The sequence below is a fragment of the Rhinolophus ferrumequinum genome, chromosome 3 (assembly GCF_004115265.2).
Source record: "Rhinolophus ferrumequinum isolate MPI-CBG mRhiFer1 chromosome 3, mRhiFer1_v1.p, whole genome shotgun sequence".
NCBI lineage: Eukaryota > Metazoa > Chordata > Mammalia > Chiroptera > Rhinolophidae > Rhinolophus > Rhinolophus ferrumequinum.
In genome coordinates this window covers 13,877,773-13,898,182 of record NC_046286.1, presented here as the reverse complement: position 1 = coordinate 13,898,182, position 20,410 = coordinate 13,877,773, and positions in this window count along the sequence as shown.

The following is a 20,410-nucleotide window of genomic DNA, read 5'->3' as shown; positions in this document are numbered from 1 at the left end:
CCAGCAGGTGTCATCTTCCACTGTCAGGAAAGAGAAGGGAAACCCTTACTCACAGAAACACCTTGCCAGGGTTTCCTGGGCTGGGAGGGTCCAGGGTTACAGTTGTTTTGTTTTTTGTTGTTTCCATTGTGAGGATTTGTTCATGAGCTCCAGCTCTGCTTCCATCAACCTCTCTTCACCAGTGCAGTCCTTGCCAGGGTCAGGTGCTAAAATACGAGGTCTGACAATTAAGTTCGTGAACTTGTTGCAACGATGTTGCTAACCATTTTTAATATCAGAAGGATTAGTCATTATGAATTTTTACCATCTGGACAGTTAACCGAGTTTACTATTTGGAAGTGCTGAAAGGCTGCGTGAAAAAGTTAGATGACCTGAACTTTTCGCCAACAATTCATGGCTCTTGCATCATGACAATGCACCAGCTCACATGGCACTGTCTGTGAAGGAGTTTTTAGCCACTAAACAAATAACTGAATTGGAACACCCTCCCTACTCACCTGATCTGGCCCCCAATGACTTCTTTCTTTACCCGAAGATAAAGGAAGACATTTTGATGACATGCAGGACATCAAGGGTGTCCTACAACGACAGCTCTGATGGCCATTCCAGAAAAAGAGTTTCAAAATGGCTTTGAAGGGTGGACTAGGCACTGGCATTGGTGCATGGGAGGGGAGTACTTCGAAGGTGACTGTAGTGATATTCAGCAATGAGGTATGTAGCACTTTTTTCTAGGATGAGTTTGCGAACTTAATTGTCAGTCTTGTATGTGTATGCGTTAATGTATGTGTGCACCCATGCAAATGTGCATCCTTCTGCTAACAAGTGTCAAAGACTGAACAGAAATTAAGATCTACAGCCAGAAAACTTTTCTGTATTCTACCGTAATCCGTGGCTTATTTACATTAAAGTCTTGGGGCTTTGGATCATTATTATTATTTATGAACAAATAGGAAAAGACATTTAAGCTGAGACTCAAAACAGAAAACCAATGATGTGTGTCTGGGAAGGGCTTGAGATGGGTGTGGGTGTCTGGGAGAAGGGGGGTGTAGCTGGATCCCAGGGAAGTCGGGGTGGAGGGCAGAGGGGGTTGAGGGAAGCAGGGCTTGGACCATGCAAGGTTTTAAAGGTCACTGTGAGAAGATTGGATTTAATTCTGACTACAATGGGAAACCACTAAGGAGTTTTATGCAGAGAAATGCATAAAATGCATCACGATCTGCATTACATTTCGAGAAGAAAAACAGCTCCTAGAATAGCCATTTGGAGGAGGGGTTGGCAGAAATGTAGAAAGAACATGAGTGGAGACTGTGGAGGCCATTTGGAGGTAATTGAGGTTCTCTAGGCAGAAGATGCTGGTGGCCTGGATGTGGGACAGTAACATGGGGTGGATTCAAAAATGTTTTAGGCTTGGGAGTTACATTTTCATGGCTTGCTGATGGACTGGACCTGAGGATGAGCAAGTGGGAATAGTCAAGGAAGCATCTGAGATTTCCAGCTTGTGTTGATGCCGTTGCCCCTGGCTGAAATAAGAATATCGAGATGGTAACAGAAACAGAGTCCCATTTTAGAGGTGCGTGTGAACTAATACATTAATTAATGCTTTGGAGTTTCTAGGAAGGATCCCAGTTGAGCCTGCGATGGAGTGTCTAAAATTTTCAGTACAACATTCAACTCAGGATGGACTCGGAGTGACCCCCAATCACTTTTCCTTTTGTATTAAGTATCATGTCCCAAAGTGGAAAGCAGGCTCCTCCTTTGAACAAGGACAAGAGCTGTGTGGTAGGAGTAATCACTTACTCGGGTCAGTTTTGGAGAGACTGACGTTGCAGGCCCACTGGAGAACCAAGGGGCAGCAACTGCCGTGGAGAATTCTGCAAAGCCGCCCTGCGGAGGTGTGACTAGGAGGGGTCTGCGTGTAGGAAGGGCAAGGACTGGCCCAGGAGCCACGGCGGGACGCCTCATCCTCTCCATCTCCGTTCCCATTTTTGAGCTCAGCAAAACTCCAAATGCATTTGGGCCCCAAACTCCTTTTCTTCTGCGTGGAAGTCCCTACATATTTTAAGGAAATCTGTTACCGATTTGTGAGTAATCTGCCTACCCTGGAGCAACTTTGTCACAAAATACAGTATTTTCGCATTCTTGTGGAAACCACTGATGTGTCCGTCCCCGCCCCCCCTCCCCCCGCACACTCCCACCCGACCAATCAGGGCCGTTTTCCACACATGTAACTGTTGCGGAGTCGATGCCAAACCCAGCAACTGGTTATCTCCAAAATAATTTCCATCTTCCACGGAGCCATGTGCTCCAGGGGAATAGTTAGAAGGTATATTGTAAATCAGAACAGCTTACTTTCAGAAGCCACGTTTTAGAAACTTGATAGCGGCTCCGTGTTCTTGATAAGCAGGCTTTTTGGAGGGCCTCACGTAAGTCTCTGCTGATGCTGGACTGGGTGCTCCCCGATTCGCTGGCTGGATCAGGCAAGAGGCTCAAGCCCCTTTCCTTGTATTTTGGGCTCATGGAAACCCCAAACGCTCCCCCCACCCCTTCCTCAGGGTTGAAATTCTGCATCTCAGATAAATTTTATCCATCTGTTTCTGATTCATTTACCCCAACTCATCATGATATTTGTTTCGCAAGAGATACTCACCAACTAAAAAGTCATTTTCAAGTTCTTCATAGAGAAAGACTAATGTCTTATGTGCAAAGAGAATGTCTCATCTTGTAAAAGTACTGGAATCTCAACAATACAGTCAATAGAGACACCAAGATGGTGAGAATAGAGGTTCAGAATCTGGCTGCTTGTCCAACCCCCATTTTTGCTAAATCCCAGTTGTAGAGGAATCAGGAGAAGACCCATTCCTGGGATGCAGGGTGGGGGAGGGGAAAGAGGAGACAGAAGGAGACAGAAGATGCTTCCCTAGTGATCAGCCTGGAGTTAAATGCTACAGGAAGTAGTCATGCGGCAAAGGTGCTGGGGGTGGCAACACGAGGTGTGGAAACTCCTAGCAGATGGGACAGCGATGCCAGCTGAGGGCAATCCACAGGGGCCCTGAGCCCCGGCCGTCCAGGACCAAAGATGATACGAGATGGTTTCTAATTCTGACGAACACCTCATTTCAGAAAGGGTTGAAGTTATTTGTAATGAATAACCAGTCCAGACGCCACACTGTTGGCAGCGCATTGGAAGGGCAAAGTCCTTCCCAGTTAGGAGAGGATACCGAGGGAAAGGAGGCCAACGAGCCCGTCAGTGGGTCAGACGCTGGAGCCCAGACACTCTGAATCAGGGGAGAGTGCGGGCACTGGCCCGGGCGGGTTGTCATTTCCATGGTGACCATCTGCCCTCCTGCCAGTGACTATGACCTTCTGCTGTCCCTCTGCATCTGGCTGCGGCCAGGGCCAAGAGGATGAGGGTCCAGCTCCCGTCACCACCAGCCTGTCTAGCAGGCCAGGGCTGAGGCATGGGGAAACACCAAAGCAGAGGCAGAGGCGGGCGCCATCTGGGAACAATTAGAGCCTGACTTTTATCCCGAGGCCTCTATAAACCATCCATCAGGGAGGCAAGGAGAAAAAAAACACAACCTTCTTTCCCTTTTTATTTATTTATTCTCTTCTTTGTTTATAGTGACAGTGGTCAGTTTCCCTGAAAGGAAATCACTGAAAATTACAGGGTGTTTGGTTGGACTTTTTAAAAATTAATTTCCTCTATTTTTGCATGAATTTGATTTGCTCTCATTCCCTTCCACTAACTCATGCTTAGTGAAAAATCCCTTTTGATTTGTTCTTAATGTGGAAAATGTTGGCAGTTCCACATGGCAATTGGAAAAAATTCGAGGAGCACAAACCAGGTAGAGCTTTCTGCGGGCTTCCCAGAGTGAAGAGACAATCTCTGTGAGGGGAGGCCCTGGACAGAACCTCTCATCCAGCCTTTGCCCCAGGGTCTCCTTCTGCTTATCCCTCAGTTTCCCCAGTCAAGTCCCTTGCCCGAAGCCTTGCCTTGTTTCTTTGCCTTCTGACAGCTCCCGTCTCTTTCCGGTTCTAGTCACAATGACCTTTCCAAAAAGAATATCCCCGTATTAAAGGTACACCCCTCCTGCAAGAAGTCACCATTGTCCCCAAACTGGAAATTCACTCTTCGGAAATCAGGTCAAAATGCTGACCCCTAAACTATAGACTAATAGTATAAGGTCTTCAGGTTTCAAACAGGTCCTGCATCTTACTTCATTACAAAAATAAAACTCCAGGACATTGGTCATGAAAGGATACTGTGGCCTCCTAGACAAGTGCCAGGAGCTGGGGTAAGAGCTCCGAGGGAGATTCAGGAAACCTGGTTCCAGACTCAGTTCTGCCTTTACAGCTGGGTGACCTGGGACAGGTCACTTTCCCTCCCAAAGCGTCAGCTTCCTTAGGGAACATCACCATTCTCATTATTATTGTACCTTCTGCCTAGGAAGTCTGTCTGGCGCCAACTCTGTGCTAACCGCTGTATTCACCTTGCCTTACTCATCCTTGTAACCACCCCAAGGCATTTTTATCCCTGTTTTACAGAAGAGGAAACAGAAGCTCTGGGAGTCTAGATTGTTTTCTGAGAGCTAAAGCCTGGGATTCAAACCCAGATTGCCTGATTCTAAAGCAAGTGCTCATAACTACCACTGGTGTATCCTGCCCACCTCTCACTAATAAGAGTGAGTAGTTCTTGAGCACGTACGCCATTCTACAGGCTTTATGTGGCTTAAATGCTTAGGCCCTCACAAAGCCCTTTGAGACAGACTACCAGGAAGAGGTGGGACCAGCACTTGAACGTAGGCAAGGAGCCCAGAGTGGACATACCAACCACTGTGCCAGGTGGTGAGATGTGGAAGAAAACTGTTTCACTCGGATTATTTGAAAAACAAGGATGATCCAGCCAGAGCAGAACCCAAGAGTCCCAGGGTCCAACTCTGGAGGCTCCAAAGGATCTTGTCAAAGGCTCTTCTGCAGAGGGCAATCTAACCTAGCTATCACATGACACCGGTTCTCAACTCCCTCCTGGAAGTTCCGTCCTCAGCACCCACCCCGCAGAGCACGTCTGAGCCGTGCCTTCATGACTCCTTTGCTCCTTTTGTCAAGCGTCCTCTTTGGCCATAGTTGAGCTCCTGTGGAAATGAGCCGTGGGCCCTCCTGGACTGAGGGAGATCCAAAGGGGTGTTTCTGAGCCCTAGCTGCTGCTCAGGGGGCTGAGCACTGATCCTTCTCAGGAAGGCAGCCTGCTCCAGGACACCAGTCAAACCCACGGCCTCGTCAGTGGGCTGGCGGCTGCTGGTCACATGACCCACCACCTGCTCAGTGAATTTCAAGTCTCCTCTGAACAGCGCCCTCCTCTTGCCACTCAAACAGAGAGAGCATTCTAGTCGAGTCTGAGCACTTCACTCCCGTTTTTCTGGCCATTTCACTGTGGTGGTTTAGTCCACACTTATTCCCAAGGCCAAGCGTGGTCTGGTCAGTTACAGGGACATGACATAGATACCCCAGTAAAACCTGGGACCTGGGACAAGACCCACTCCTGGGCTGGGACAATGCTGGCCTGTAGGGATCATTGCTCCATTTGTGGGCACTGGAGCTGGCTCTGGCCTCAGCGAGCATGACAACATTTGGGCACAGGTAGCCCAGGTGTGGCCTCAAGCAAGTTATTGAGCCTTTCTAGGCCTCTGTTTTCTCATCTGTAACATGGGGCTAAGAGGCACTGCCTATTGTTTAACCAACAGGTACATTGTGCTTGCTTTGTGCCAGATGCCATTCTATGTGCTCTACATACAGTACCTTATTTAGCCTTATATCAACACTGTGAGGTACGTGCTATTGTTATCCCCATTTACAGCTGAGAATATCGAGTCCAAGAGGCTCCGTAACTTGTCTGAAGATGCCTAGCGTGAGGATGGCTCACAAAGGCTCAGTAAATTGTATTTCTTGCCGTGTAAAGATGTCTGGACATGGCAGGCAGCATGTGGCAGGACAGAGGCAGGCCTTGTTCCCAGAGCTGAGCAGGAGGCAGGGACAAGCTCAGAGTTCTGGGCCTGGAGAAGGGTCTGGAAAGAACAAGGCAGGGTCCCAGCTGGGATACAAATGGGCAGGGGGTGTGGGAGACATAGCTCCAGCCCAGGCAATAGACAAAGGCTAAAGCTGAGCTGGCAGGGAAGGAGGGCTACAGAGGTGGGAACCAGCATGGCTGAGGGCAGAGTTCAGAGTCCCATGTGCTGTGTCACTCTTTCCAATTGCTGGGTGACACCAAGCAAAGGTTGAGTTAGCAAATCTCCAGCAAGGAAATATGTCCATGTCCTCCTTGTTTCTCCTATTTACTTAGGACTGAAAAAGAAAGTACGTATTTTTTAAATGTACTACCTGTCCTCCACATTGAAGTGTAGACTACAGCTGGAGCCCTACTTCTTTCCTCCTCTCCTCTTCTCTTGCAGACAAGCCGTAAGGAGTCCTTGGTTTTCCTGTTATACGGTTTATTTCCATCCTTTAAATAGCTACCCTAAACATGCAAAGAACACATCCTGACCTAACAAAGTCTGAAGTTAATCAGTATCCCTTCCCTCCTTCCTAACAAAACAAGGGCCTTAAAAGGTTTTAACTCTGATTACCACCCTCATCTTCTGTATTATTTTCTCGTATGTTTTTGTTTTTAATTCCCCCTGCTTCAAGTCAGTTATTATAATTACTATTTTTAAAAATCAATAATTATATAGAATTAGTCAATATTTACCAGTTTCTTTGCTCACCATTTTTTCTTGCATCTCCTTTCCTTATAGATTCAATTTCCCATTTCCTGGAGTCTGTCCTATAGATCTTTGAGTGAGGGTCTGTGATTTATAAATTCTCTAAGTCTCTGCATTATTAGAAAACGTTATATTTGACTTCCTTGAATGATAATTTATGTATAAAATTTTGGGTGGAGTTTTTTCCCTTCAGCACATTTAGGATATTATTTCTAGCCTCTGTTGTTGCTGATGAGAAATCTACTATCAGTCTATTATTCCTTTAAAGGTAATCTACCTTTCCTTTCTTTTGCTTTTGTTAGATTTTTTTTTGGTGTTCTGGAGGGTGATTTTTTATTTTATTTATTTTTTTGTTTGTTATCTAGCCTGCTTGGAACTCTAGCCTGCATGTCTTTATAGTAATATTTTAGCAATTATCTCCAAACCTCCAGGGTTGACTTTCTCTGTAGTTCCCATTATATTTATATATATATATATACCATATTTCCCCCAAAATAAGACCTAGCCAGACAATCAGCTCTAATGCGTCTTTTGGAGCAAAAATTAATATAAGGCCCAGTCTTATTTTACTATAATATAAGACCCGGTCTTATTTAATATAATAATATAATATAATATAATATAATATAATATAATATAATATAATATAATACTGGGTCTTATATTAGTTTTTGCTCCAAAAGATACATTAAAGCTGATTGTCCAGCTAGGTCTTATTTTCGAGGACACAGGGATATATATATATATATATATATATATATATATATACACACACATATATGATATATGTGTATGTATGTATATATATATACATATATGTGTATATATGTATATGTACATATATACACATATATGTATATATATATACATACATATGGCATCTGTCTTCCATGACTCTTCACTCTTTCATATTTTCCATCTCCTTCTGTCTCTCTGCTTCAATCAGAATAATTTCCTCAATGCTAGTTCCCAGTTTACCAATTCTCTCTTCAACTATATCTAATCTGCTGTTTCACCTGCCCATTGAGGTTTGGGGATTTTTGTTTGTCTGTTTTGCTTTTGAGTGACTATTTTATTTCTAGAAGTATCACTTAGCTTAACACTGAGGGTGATTTTTTTTCTTAGTGTCTGTCTTATATTTTGATATGTTGCTAGCAGGTGATAATAGATGATGATGGTTGTGCAGATTTCAGACAGGGAATGTGATATTCTTGAGTTTAAGAAGTTAGTTCATTGACTTCTTACTTTTAGTGGTATGACCTTAGAGTTTCAAATAGAATTATGCCTGTGGACTCACTGCCCATAACCACATCTTTCTAATGTGCTTCCCCATACTATAGAGTCTGGGAGGCTAAAAACTACACTCCCCAGACTCCCTTTCAGCCAGAGTTCTAGAGGACAGTTAAATTTTGCCAACTAGGTGCAGAAATAAGACAGAAGCCTTCTTCCAAATACTTTTGGTTGTTTCCTGCTGGTAAAAATGATCATGAAGATACAGAGTCCATTCCGTTTACATGGTTTTGGAAAGGCAGCTAAAACACTGTGCCAGCTGAACACAGCTTTCCAGTGTTTAATCACCAGCTTCTTGGGTGTTTAGGAGCAATACTGGTGATGACAGCTTCCTGATCTGTTTTTCCTGATTCCTGGTTCAGTTACCAAGGTTGTTCCTGATCTCCTGATCCCCGCCTGATCTCCTACCTTCCTCACCTTCCTGACTGGCAGGTCACTTCTTCAGTGTTCTGGGAATCTGTTCTTGTGGTCCAGCTGAGAGCCTGCCTCTCCAATCCTTCTAATGGTTTCATAAGCAACTACTTCATGATATTAAATCCTACCTCACTTAAAATACAGAGTGGCTTCTGTTTTCATACACTGAATCCTGCATACTACATAATAATGTCAAAAAATAGGTCTCTTTACAAGTATAGGTAAGCTCAAATACCTTTTAGTATATAGAAATAGAAAGAGCACGTGCTTTGCAGCTAACCAGCCATACCTGGGTTGAATCCTACTTCACTTTCTGCTTTCATGGCTTGGAGAAAGTAACTCATCCTTTCTGTGCTTCAGTTTTTTTCTTCTGTAAAATGAAGTTACAGTATCTCATTCACAGGGTTGTTAGAGAATGAAATGAATTGGAAAAGAACCTTAAGAGGATTTAGAAAGGAATGTTGAGATAATATTTCCCCAGGGAAAAATTTTAAGATCAATAAAACTGTAAAAATACAAATTTGCATCAGTCCTAACCTAATGTTTCTCTTTTTTGTTCTTTTCTCTCTTTTGTCTTTTAGCAGTCTTTAAAGTGAGACCTTTGAGTTCTTTCTCCAATTCACCTGTTTCGTGTTAAAACCTCCTAAAATGACCGACTCTTGGTAAAATATTTACGTTTAGTAGCATTGTTTTCCAATTATCAACTCTCAAACTACCTTAAGTCCCCGTTTTCTAAGACATTATGGAAACAGGCAAGATGCAGAAGACATAGTTAATCACAGATCCCTCAGATCTAATGTGCCAAATCCCACTAGACTCACCAAAATCTCTTTGGGAGAATAAATCACTCCAAATTTGCTTTCATGTAATCTCAAACTAAATGCCAAGCATGGAACTTTCTTTGATACACAATAATTTCTCTTCCTCTCTTTCCTTTATGTGGCCCCCAGGTGCAGAGCACCACGCTCTCCGTTCACAGCACCTGTCAGTCTGCAAGGCCCTGTGTTCCATTGACTCCCCATTTCCTGCACCCATTCCTCTCTCCCCGTAGCTACCCCTCTAATGGGCTTCATCTGTATCCTTGAATGTGTATACATGCTTCTGTACTTAGTATGGTAATTAAGTGTGCAAATATTTACTTTGTATACATCACATGGTCCTATGAACTTCATTCTGTTTCTCAGTTTTTACCCCCACTACACACAATGTTCTTAAGATAGAGCCATGTCACACCATGCTTCTCGGCGTCACAGTACTCCATAGCGTGCATTCACTCCATTTCACTTGTCCACACCGAGGTCTCCTCCATGTCACACTTCCACAGTCCGTGGTGCACATGCTCATACACATTCCCTCAGAGATCTGGAGATTGAATTCACGGAGCTACACGTGCAGCAGTGGCACTGCTGAGACAGGGGCATAAACACACTGTGCTGACTCAGTGTGGTCAGGTTGCTTTTCAGTGTGAGTGCACCTATCCACACTTCTACCAGCAGTGTGCAAATTTTCTATTTCCCCAGATCCGTGAAACCTTGGCATCGTCCAGCTTTTCAGTTTTGACATCCCAGTGTGTGTCAGGTGATACACTATTGTTGATTAGCTTTGAAATTCTCTCATTTCTGATAAGTGTAAACATCTTTCCACAGGCTTCTTGAGTCACTTGGGTCTCCCTTTTCTGTAAATTGCCGGTTCACATACATTGCCCATTTTTTTCTGTTGGATTTCCTTTCTAATATATATTAAGGTTTGCTAAGGCAAATCTCTCCTTTTAGCTCATTTTTTGTTGGCATAATTATTTGTGGACGTCTTTGTTTCCATAAAACTTTTAGAATAAATGCTTTAGGTTTCTCTTTGGTATCCCTTAGAAGAATTTTTAACTTTTTCCCATAATATAGTCTTCAAATTAAATCCTGCATACTTCAGTTTTTCTGTTATTAACAATCATATTTTATTTTCTATTTTATTTTGAGTTGTCTATTGCCAGTCTAGAAAAAACTGTTATTCGTTGATTTTTTGTGTGTGTGTAAGTTAAACTTGTATCTAGTAACCTTACTAAACATCCTATTGATTCTTATTCCTACCAGTTCTGTGAATATGCTGGTTATTTGGGTTTGGTTTTGGTTTGTTCTTTTTGTTTTGTTTTGTTTTGTTTTGTTTTTATATTTACAGGTAAGGCCAGCTATTTCTTGTATCCTAATCTCTGAAGTCACCAAATTTTCTCTTCTCCAACTTTGACTTTAAATAATCAGTCCCATGATTTTCTATCAAACTTTCATTTCTTTTCATTTTATGCTTCTGCTTCTTTTTTTCATTATCTTTCTCAAAGATCTGGCAAGATTGCCAAGAACTTTCAACATTCCCCAGACAGGTTTCTAATTAGGCAGAGGGATAAACTCTTCATTGCCAACATTTCCAAGAACTTGGGCCATGTCCACCATGTCCAGAACCTGCTCTGGCTTTCGAGGCTCCTCAAATCTATTGAATCCTCTCTGACCCCTGGTCAGTGGGAATGGATGGTGCCAGCACTGCAGGAGCTTGTCCTTTCCTCTCTGTGATCCCGGGAGGAGGGAAGCTCTCCCTGGCCATAGCCAGCTGCTCTGTGCAGCATATCCTCGGGGACGGTAGTAAAGAGACACAAACTGCTTCCTCTGAGAGGCTAAGGACGTTGAACAGTAGTGAGTACGTTGTCCGGCACATCTGCTTTATTCTAAAGAAAAGGGAGGACCATAATTCAAACTTCTTATTTTCATTGGAAATCTGTTGATGGAAAATAGTAGATATTTTTCTCCTAATTTCTCTGATTCCCCCAGGTCCCCAGCTTTCACAGGACTAGGTCCCATTGACCCTGCAGAGACTACTTCTCAGAAATGACAGGAAGCTGGAGGGGGTCACGGCATGAAAATCACCTTCCAGGGCATCTCTTCCTAGGTGGAGAAGCTGCAGTGAAGCCACATATTGTTACACTAGTAACAGGTCCACCAAGTTCTGTGAAGGGGCCACTTACGAAGTGTCAGGTGCTATGCTGAGAGTGTTAAGTCAGGATCTCATTTCTATAATTGACCAACCTGACGGGAAGGCCTTATGATCTCCATTTTATAGATGGCACAACTACAGCTCAGCAGAGTTAAATAACTCGCCCACCTCTACGTGGTGGGGCTGGATTTTAACCTTGCCTTAAACCTGTTTTACGACCTCCCTTAAGCTTTTAAGCAACGTGATAGAGTTGTGCAGACATCTCAGAACAGAGAGCACCAGAAAGGAAGTCTGGAAACCCAGACTCTTGTCCCACTTCTGCCCCCGAATGGCTATGAGACTTTCTAAACCAGGGTTTCTTCGTTTATCCAGGAAGTAGGCCGAGTAGATGACTTTTAAAGACCCTCCTAACCGTGCTTTTACGGCCAAGAAAACATCACATGCTATTTCACACTAAATTCCACCAAATTCCTCATGCCTAGTACCAAGTGGCCTACATGGAAGAGTCTCCAATTAACAGCTTTGTGGGTCCAGGGTGTGGACGAGCAACTACACGGGACAAACAAGCCAAAACCAACCCCACAGGCAGACCACCAACGTGCTCTCCAAACCTGTGTTCTCAGTGGCAGGCCATGATGCAAATCTGCAATTAGCTGTTTTAATCCCTAAAATAGCTTTGCTACTGTTGTATACAGTCACGTAGGAAAAGAAAAAAACAGGGGCCACCACAGTAAGGTCAGGGGATAGCTGGAGATTCAGGGTTCCAAGCGCCAGCCTTCTATTTGAGTTGTGTGTGGTTGCAGATAATGTTCTGATTTCCAGCGAGCTGACAGCCGGGATGAACGGCTGCTTAACCTGATTAGATATGCCTCGGCCACAGACTCTGGGGCCACAGACAACTGCTCATTTGAAATGCATGCCACTGGCACCCGACTGAAAGAATAAAGGCCAGCCTCAAACAGACAGCACATTCTTGGATGCAAACCTTATGGTTTCTACACAGCAAAAAAGGTTTGTAACCGCCTGAGGTTCCCTTTCACCGAATATTCTTTGTCGGAGAGTGTTTAGAACAACTTGTAACTTTAGCACTTTACTGTAATTGCAGCTTGTCATTTAGGGCCTAGTGGTATGTGGGAACCCAGGAGGCAGGGAGGCGGGGCACCCACGAGGTACTGCGTTCCCACGTTGAATCTACTCTGTGTTCCCTCGGACCCTGGGGGTAGTTCTTGACATTTCCCACTGGGATCCCGGTGTAGCCAAGAAGCCTGCTGTCTCCCTGCTGGTTGTCAGGACAGCACCGCATCTATTTTGCCATCAGCAGGAGTCGCTGCGTGAAGGTTATCTCCTTGCTGATTCCCCGGGCCCCCTGCTCTGCCACGGTTCTGGCTGTGGTTCTTAGCAGCACAGGCCCTTCCGCACATCTCTAGGAGCCATGGCAGTACTGCTGCAGTGTCCAGCGTGACCCCGTAGGAGGCAAGTGCGAGGGGTCAGAGGGACTTCTTCGAGTATTTTCATGGTGCATTTAAATGTAAGCACAGACATATTATGGTATGAGCACACACTATTAGCCTGGGATTGAGAAGGACACTTCCCTGGAGTTCCCTCCCGGAAGGACAAGCTTTTCTTTCCTTCCCGTCTCTCAGAGAAGTACTGTGGGCCGTGGTCCACATGTTGGAAGTACACGCTGCACCCACAATCACCGCAGGGAGTCCATTCCTTCAGAGTCAAGTACACATATGGAGGGCTAGCAGTCATCCCACTACACTTTGAAATTTTTTTAGAAGACTGAAACCCACTCAAATCCTAACTATAAATTATGAATCCTAAATCCTCCTGTTTGCTTCTCGCCCCGTGACAGGCTTTTGCTAAAGTCTTTTTAGAGGTCTCCTTGCTTCCGCTCTCACTATAGTGGTAAAGAGCATGGCAGGGAGAATCAGACGTGGTCACATGGAGTGTGGGAGAATCTGACTTGGGACTGAATCCCAGCGCGGTCTGAGCCTCCACTTCCTTGCCAGTTAACTGGGAATGAATATCTGCTCACAGGACTGTTAGGAGAGTAAATGAGTCCTCTTAGCAGAGGACCTGACTCGTACTTCAGGCTAAGTACATCTAAACTGCCATTATTATCATCAGTAATTCATCCTCCACCTGATCATCAACTTTGACTTTGCCTGAACCCCTCTTTGATCACTTTCCTGGCTTAAGTTTCCCCCCACGAGCATTATTCTGCCCTGTGCTGTAATTGTTTAAGTATTTGTCTTATTCCCTTTAGTAGAGTCAGAAGCTCCTTGATAGCAGGAATTGGGTCCGATTCATCTATGCCTTCCGTGCAGTGCCTCTCGCACAGAATCTGCTAATTATGTGTTAACCCCTCCTCCCCTAAGCCTCCAAGACGCCCCAGAGCCTCTGATTGAGGTCCAGCCTCCTATCTTGATGTCTCAGGGTCTTCACTTAGAGCCCCAACGGTGCCTGGAATTCCTACTGCCTCGAACATTTGCTCATGCTGTTTCTTAGAACCACCATCCCACCTCGACCTCTTGAGCTCTTCTTCATCCCTCAAAGCCCATCTTAAATCACATGTTCCCAGTGACATATCCAGGAGACCATAGTCAGGTGGGCTTCTTCCTGGCTCTCATCTCCTGGATAATTTGACTTTATAAAGTCTAGGGCTCAGGACATTTTTTCTATAAAGGGCCAGATAGTAAATGTCTTTGGCTTTGTGGGCCATATGGTCTTTGTCACAATTAACACAACTCTGCAAAGGAACCATAACTAATACATAAATAAATAGGCATGGCTATGATTTCACACAACTTTATAAAAACAGGTAGCAGGTCAGATCTGGCTTGCAGACTATACGTTGCCAACCTCTGCTCTAGTGTTTTACGGTATTCATCACAGGCTGCCTTTATAAGATGGTTATTGGAGGAGGCGTCTCCTCTCAACTTCTAGAATAAACATTCCTTGGGGGCAGGGACAGCATTTTTCTGTCATCATCACTCCTAACAGGCACAAAGAAATTATCTATTAGATATTTGAAGACTAAAAGAATGAGGTGGGTGAGAAGACTTGAGGTGAGGGTAGGAGAGATACCCAGAGAAAGACACACATAGAGGAACATGATATAGAGGGTCAGAAAAACAAAGAAATACAGAGATAGAAGCAAAGACAGCTATGCTAGACAACAGACAAGAGAGCCAGAATCTTCTCAGAGCAAAGCGTAGAGGAATGAAAAATAGAGTGTTATGGGCTAAATTACGTCTTCCCGAAATCCATATTTAAAGTCCTAACTTCCAGTACCTCAGAATGTGACCGTATTTGAAGCTAGGGCCTTGAAAGAAGTAATGAAGTGAAAATGAGTTAGGGTGGGCCCTACTCTCAGCTGACTGGTGTCATTATAAGAAGTGGAAATTTGGACACATACAAAGAAACAGCAGGGATGTTTGCCCACAAAAAGATGACCAAGTACAGACACAGGGAGAAGGCAGGCGACCGTCTGCAAGCCAAGGAGAGAGGCCTCAGGAGAAAACAGACCTTCCAACACGTTGATCTTGGACTTCTGGCCTCCAGAATTGTGAGAAAATAAATTTCTGTTTTTAAGCTACCCAGTCTGTGCTATTTTGTTATGGCAGCCCTAGTAAACTACAAAAGACAGGCCAATTAGAAACACAGAGAGGGAAGGCCCCGATAAATGTTAATGATTTCAAATATTTTGCCTGTTATTTCTCAACAGCTATAGCTTTCTGAAGACATTAGGGTTTTATTCTGTCGGGAGGGGAAGGTAAGGGGAGTCCAAGGTGGATTCAGTTTCCAAGTCCTAGGTTTCAAGTTCGTAGCTCCAGGCTTGCATTTCTAATACCGTCAAATCCTGACGACTCTGACGATTGCTGTCCCTGCAAGTTGCCCCACAGTTTTTCAGAAACATTATTTGAATGTCCACTCAAACTTAATCACCTCAATACCTACCATTTCTCGCGGACTTTTGAAAGGTTTTGTTTGCTTTGCCGAGCTTAAGGAAAGCATTTGATTTCTCTCCCCTTGTGAAAACTCCAGTTGGAAGAAATCATTTTATTTTCCCCTCTCGGTTTATTTTGTTTAGCTCAAGACATTAGAAATAGCTTCAGTTTTACATTTTTCTTGTCTGCTTGCAAAGTGTGTTGACACCGTGGTTGAATTTCAATGGTTTGGATTGTTTTGAATGACTTCTGTGTTTTTGTTCCTGATTCCTCAAATACTGGTCGCCATCTAGGTGACCAGGTGAATGAGTTCATTAATATTGGGTATTTTCACACAGAATAGGTTTCAATATGTATATTGAAGTTGAAAACTGATGTCCCCATAGATATAAGACAACCTGTGTTGTACCAAGAGACCCAGCAGCCGATATTCCTTCTCTGCAGCAATTGACTCTGAGACCTCACAAAGCCAAATCTTTGGGGTACGTACTATGGTCTCCATCCATGGAGAGCACGTCTTCTGCTAGGTCAATAACCAAAATCACCTGGAAAGATCTAACAGAGGTGCACTTCCCTGGGTCCTATCTGCTGGCAAATGATGCCTTAGGAAGTTGGCACTTGACTAGTGTGATTTTGCGGTGCTCATACAGATTTCAGGACTTGGTGAACATTTTCTTAACAATGCTCTAGAGTTAGGTGCTGTTTTTGTTACCATCATTCCCATTATACAGATAAAGCCAACTGAGGGTCAAAGAGGTTCTCAAAAGGTGCCATATATGTCAGTTCTCTGTTGTGATTGTGCCTTGCCAATCAAGAGTTTCCTGGAGGAGTCACTGGGGGGCAGGACCTGGGATCTTTCACTCCTTAAGGTCCTCTCTTGGTACCTGCTAATATTAGAAACATTACGCCTTATGACTCTCCATAGTACTTGCAATTGAACAAGATGTTTACCAAAATTAACTCCTCAGCGGAAGGATTTCAGGGATCAGTGACAAAAAGGCAGTATGGGAGACATTTTTTGGACCTCACACTTCCCTGGGAGGCACTCCTAAAATCACACTGTGATGTGGCAGCTAATCCTGTGCACCCAACATAAACCCGTTCCTTTGTGAGACAAACATGCCCTGAGGTGCACTCACCTCCCTAATAAAATTCTGAGATGGATGAGGAGGGATAGCTGCCCAGGGGAAGGCCCCCTCCCCACGTAGAGATGCCCAACCAGGAAATATTTGCACAGTGGCACAGGGGCATCTCTGGCGTGCTTCTGCTGCTGACGAGGGAGGCAGGAAACAGCAGTCAGGACTAGTCTCTAAGCATTTTTGAAGGCTGAGAGTCAAGACTGGGAGAGGTATGAATTCCCTACCCCTCAGGAGATTCTCCCCTTTTTGCCAGTTTTGGGGTATCTGGAGCTCGATTTTGTGGAAGAAACCAAGTGTTTATACACACACATCAAATTCAGAGAACAGTTTCTGACTTCTTGCCATGAAAAGAGACTTCTGCCTTAAGCATTCATGCTGAATTGGCACGGTTCCCTTATCAACTTGGAAAGCTGCCCTATCCTGACAAGGTATCACCACTGACAGAGCTCCAGTCCTCTGGCCTGGGGTACAGCCCCCACCCCTAGCGCCCTTCACACCTGCAGCTCCCTGATTTAATGATGGCTGTCAGGGATTATCAAGTCATGAACTCACTTGCATCCGCCAGACTCTCATGAATGATGCATTTTGTTCAGCTACCTCTCGCTTCGTGTTTCTTGGAGCCAACACAAAGGGAAAAGGCAGTAAGTGAACAGCTATTTTGGGCGAGGGTCTAATATCTGAATATTGCATGATGACATAGTGGGCCTATGCAGCCTGTTATTTTTGTAACTTTCTTTTCTCCCAGTCTTCCTCCCACCTCAGCTCACCCCTCTCCCACCCTCAGCCCGCCTCTAAACCCTGTGGTGCCCTTGATGGTGGGCTGGTGACTCTGCAGCCGGTGAGTCACAGCTCAGTAACTAAAATGGAAAATAGCTGCTGCCACAAATCCCCTGATGAATGGTCACCGGAAGCTGGACCTGTGAAGGAGGGGCTGTTGGCCAACATTTGAGCTCCCTGAGCTGGGCAGATTTAGAGTCTGACCCATACTGAATCCTTCTTGATCCAAGTTAATTTTCTGAAGGAAATCTGATGGGGAAAGGACTTATAATTTAGTGGTGTTTTGAGGCTTAAAAAATATTGGCCAATAACAGAAGAAGAAAATGGTACTTTGGATATTCAATTGCTTTCAGTTGACAACATTTTGATCACCAGGCAGTCAGAAATTTTCAATGTGAGTCCCTCCTCCCGGGAGAAGCCTGAGAGCACAGCTGGGCCAGCCTTTGGCCTGGAGGCAGGATTCTCTATTACAGCAATAATAATTGCCATTATTAACAACAATTATAAGAAATTCTCTTTCCCTGTTTTGCAGCTATCACCCCCAGAGAAACCCAAAGCCCTGGGCTGTAGTCAGATGAGAGAACACAGCGCTCGTTTCATTATCCTTCAATATCCTTCTCACAGCGGCCTGAAAAAGTCTTGAGCGGGACGTTACAATTCATAGGAGTCTTTCACGTATATCCTAGTCAGAAGAAAAATCCTACCCTGGTTTAACATTTTTCTCTGGCATTAACATTATTTATCTATCAACGTTATGAGGAAGTGTTTCCTTCTCAAAATATACCAGCATCTGGAACCTCTGAAAGAAGTCTATGGATGGAAAGACACATGGAAGGTGGAAAACAAAAGGTAAGTCTGCCTGGACGTTCACAGGTGAGAGGTTTAGAAGAGGGGGAAAGAAACCATTGCTGAGTTGGTGACCATTAAAACAGGGTCGGAGCAAGACAGCTTTCCACAATGTAGCTCTTTGTGGCTGTAAAGAACTATTCTGGACTGGGTCTGCCACAAACCACAGGAACAGTCAACTTAGAGGCCCTTTGAAGGATTAAAACAGGAAGCCTGAACTTGGTGTCCTCCTCCGACAGGCAGAGGCTGTTGGCTGTAATGGGCCTCAAATCGCGTCTGATCCCTTGGACAGCCCAAGGGCCTTGGAAGCTGGCTCTGTAGTTGGGGTCCATGTGTCCAGTATAATGATGACTGTGGCCATGTGCAGCTGTGTATTGTGGCTTAGACTCCTTGTGATTGCTGTGGACGGACTTGAGTTGACTGTGGTGTCCTGTAACCAAGACAGGTCGGCAATTCCGGAAATCTGAGGGTAAAAATAGCTGCAGAGCCGCCAACCCTTGGTCAGTGCCACCACGGTGGCGAGGAAAGGCGAGCTGGAAAATGCTGAGTTTCATGATCTTTTCTTCTATCCGGTGGTGGGAGGTTCTCAGAATAAGAAGATACAGGCTTTGGATTTCCCCCAAAGGGTTTCTCGGTGCTTCCCGGGCCTGCTGAGTCAGTGTAGTTGGGATTGGGTGAGCTTTGAAGGAGGGCTGTTGGTTTTTGAGACAGGGGGTGTGTGGAGAGAGCCAACTCAGGTTCAGCAGTGAGGGGAGATGACCGCCAAGGGCGCCCACTGGTTGTTGCCGGCCACCCATGGCCCAAGCATCCTGCCACGGTGTGTTCATGGCCTCCTAGCACCTTCCAAAGTAGACCCCTCAGGGCCACAGCCTCTTCTTGCTCCATCTTTTTTGCCTCGTGTCAGTTCTGCCTCATTTGAATGTTGTCATTTCTTAACAAACGTATTCAGCCTAGGTTCCTCCTCGCCTGTCTCTATGGAAATCTGGTTAAATGGCAAGTTCCCTCCCTTTGGGACCATCCTGTATGCTCTCCATTTGATATTACCCCTGCATCCCTCTGGACCATATTCTCCACATTTTTCTGGTAAATATTCATTACAAAAATGCTCTCGGACCCCCTGAGAAATGGAACACATAACCTTTCCATACATGGCCCACAGAAAAGCTGGACTGAGAGGAGCATGCATTTGAATTCAATGTATCTCTAAATTCTAGAATGTCTCTAGAAGGGGGAAATCTTGGTATTTTAAAGCTCCCATAATAGTTTCCACTAGGCTTACCAATGTTGAGGTGGTATCAGCCTTTTTTTTTTTTAATTTATTGGGGTGACAATTGTTAGTAAAATTACATGATTTCAGCTGTACAATTCTGTATCACATCATCTATAAATCCCATTGTGTGTTCACCACCCGGAGTCAGTTCTCCTTCCATCACCATATATTTGATCCCCCTTACCCTCATCTCCCCCCCCCCCCCCCGGTATCAGCCTTTTGATATCCTGCTTTAATAACTTGATGAGAATAATTTTAATCACTAAGTTAATCTTTCATATTAAAGGTGCTTCTGACGGGAATTGGTTTCTGAAAATAGTTAGTTGAGTCTTAAGCTTTCTTGCACTTTGCCAAATCCAATTCATCCCTCATGTCATTGTGCTCATGCAGAACTTGATTTTTTAAATTAAATTTTTAAAATTGATTGTTTGTGTATGTATGTGAACACTAAGATGGTTGCTTCTTAAGCTGGCCTGTGAGCTCTCTTTGATTTTGAAAGGGACCAATTCATTCAGTTCTGTACCTCCAGTGCCCTTATGAAATGTTTATTGAATTGAAAAGAATTACATGGATTAAAGATTCTTCTGGAAAATCCTGTTTATGTTATTCATTGGCTTGGCAAGTTCTTTCTTCCTAGGTAGCAATAAGACAATTCATTTCCAACCCCTGTCCGAATTTAAAATTCTACCTTAGTGAGGCTTATCACCTTTCCGAGAGTCTATGGCTGGATGTCTCCAGTCAGGTCTTATTTCTTCCCCGGGTGTTCCCAGGATGCCATCCACCTGGAGCGTGATCACGCCCATGTGGCCAGAATCAGGTATGTGGGCTGCCATGTCCACTCAAACCCACAGGCCCCATCCTACACACTTGGCCCAAGTCAGCTAGCGTACACTTGGTCTCAGAGGGCAAGATGAAGTCGGAAGGGCCCCTCTGAAACACATGTGGGCATGGTGAAACCATGGGCTGTGGTGCCAGACCCAACCGGTACAA